At 54.0% G+C, this 2315-nt stretch overlaps 1 pseudogene; it reads right to left on the bottom strand.

Annotated features, from left to right (window-relative positions):
- Positions 1–879: 879 nt before the first annotated feature.
- Positions 880–1815, bottom strand: LOC147526013 (olfactory receptor 14C36-like; annotated as a pseudogene).
- Between the last annotated feature and the right edge of the window lie 500 nt (positions 1816–2315).

Genomic DNA, 2315 nt, shown 5'->3' with positions numbered 1-2315 from the left:
TGCAGGCCTCCTGGTGTTCCTACCTGACTTTCTCTTTGTTGGGATGCACCGCTCCTGAGCTTGGAGGAGGTGATCCTTGAATATTAACCACTTCTTGGGCCCCTCTTCCCTCCAGGGCCTCATCCCATTGTACTCTAGCGAGGAGATCCTTGAAGAGGCCAAAGTCTGCTCTCCTGAAATCCAGGGTAGTGAGCCTGCTGTGCACCCTCCTTGCTTCTCTAAGTATCTTGAATTCTACCATTTCATGAACGCTGCAGCCAAGGCTGTCCTTGAGCGTCACGTTCCCCACCAGCCCTTCATTGTTAGTGAGAACAAGGTCCAGCATAGCACCTCTCCTCATTGGTTCCTCTACCACTTGGAGAAGGAAGTTATCATCCATGCATTCCAGGAACCTCCTGGATTGCCTGTGCCTTGCTGTGTTGTCCTTCCAACAGATATCAGGGTGGTTGAAGTCCCCCATGAGGACCAGGGCTCGTGAGTGTGAGTCAGCTCCTATCTGTCTGTAGAGGGTCTCATCCACCCAGTCCTCCTGGTCAAGTGGTCTGTAGCAGACCCCTACTACTGCATCCCCTGTCCCTGCTCTGCCTTTAATCCTGACCCATAAGCTCTCAGTTGGGACCTCATTCGTCCCCAGGTGCAGTTCCATGCACTCCAGCTGGTCCTTGACATAGAGGGCAACTCCTCCTCCTCTTCTCCCCTTCCTGCCCTTCCTAAAGAGCCTGTACCCTTCTATTCTGACACTCCAGTCACAGGATTCATCCCGCCACGTCTCCGTGGTGCCAATAAGATCATATCCCAACAGGCGCGCACACACTTCTGACTCCTCTTGCTTATGCCCCACGCTGCACGCATTGGCATAAAGGCATTTAATTTGGAAGCCTATTGCTGCTGAAAGACCACTGATTGAATCAGCTTCTTCAGTGCGTCTTTGAGCTCCTAGTTCCTCATGCTGTAGATGAGAGGGTTCACTGCTGGAGGTACCACTGAGTACAGAACTGACAACACCAGATCCAGGGATGGGGAGGAGATGGAGGGAGGCATAAGGTAGGCAAACATGGCAGTGCTGATAAACATAGAGACCACGGCCAGGTGAGGGAGGCACGTGGAAAAGGCTTTGTGCTGTCCCTGCTCCAAGGGGATCCTCAGCACGGCCCTGAAGATCTGCACATAAGATGAAACAATGACCACAAAACACCCCCAGAATACACAAGCACCAAACACAAGAAGCCCAAGTTCCCTGAGGTAGGAGTGTGAGCAGGAGAGCTTGAGGATCTGGGGGATTTCACAGAAGAACTGGTCCAGGGCATTGCCGTGGCAGAGGGGCAGTGAAAATGTATTGGCCGTGTGCAGCACAGCATAGAGAAACCCACTGGCCCAGGCAGCTGCTGCCATGTGGACACAAGCTCTGCTGCCCAGGAGAGACCTGTAGTGCAGGAGTTTGCAGATGGCAACGTAGTGGTCGTAGGACATGATGGTGAGAAGGGCAAACTCTGCCCCAAGAAAGAAGGAAAACAGTAAGACCTGTGCAGCACATCCAGAGTAGGAGATGTCCCTGGTGTCCCACAGGGAATTGGCCAGGGAGTTGGGGAGAGTGGTGGAGATGGAGCCCAGGTCAAGGAGGGAGAGGCTGAGGAGGAAGAAGTACGTGGGGGTGTGGAGGTGGTGGTCACAGGCTATGGTGGTGATGATGAGGCCGTTTCCCAGGAGGGCAGCCAGCTAGATGGCCAGGAAAAGCCAGAATTGCCAGAGCTGCAGCTCCCGTGTGTCTGCAAATGCCAGGAGGACAAACTGGGTGATGGAGCTGCCGTTGGACATCTGCTGCCTGAGGGCATCAGGAACTGTCCAAGGAGGAAAAACAGTGACAAGTTACAGCAGACTTTTCTGAGAACAGTCTATTCAATCTCGTAGAAACACTTCCCCCCACCTCTGCCCCTGCCTGCCCCCACCTCTTTCAGGAAGACCTTCAGCAGGTCCCTGTTGTTCGCTCGGGTTGGTGCTGGCTGAGGGTGCCACTGGGAGCAGGGGCTCTGCAGGAGTCAGTCTTGCTCTCAGCTGCCCTGTCCTGGTACCATTTTGAGCTGGACAACGATTGCACTCAAATATTCCCTGAGAAGAAAGGAGACACTGCTGAGAGCAGAGGAATCTGGTTTCCAAGTGCAGCTCTCCAAATCCTCCATCCTCATGGCAGATGAGGAGGATATCAGTGCTCCCCTGCCAGCCAGGGACACAGAGGGCTCCTGGCAGCTGCCCACATACTCCATTCAGCAACGTTTCCATATCCTTGGCATCAAGGTGTCATCTCCATGGGCTGCTGG

The sequence above is a fragment of the Tauraco erythrolophus genome, unplaced genomic scaffold, assembly GCF_009769465.1.
Source record: "Tauraco erythrolophus isolate bTauEry1 unplaced genomic scaffold, bTauEry1.pri scaffold_40_arrow_ctg1, whole genome shotgun sequence".
Taxonomy (NCBI): domain Eukaryota; kingdom Metazoa; phylum Chordata; class Aves; order Musophagiformes; family Musophagidae; genus Tauraco; species Tauraco erythrolophus.
Note: the sequence above shows the minus strand (reverse complement) of the source record. Positions and strands in the feature narration are given on the sequence as shown.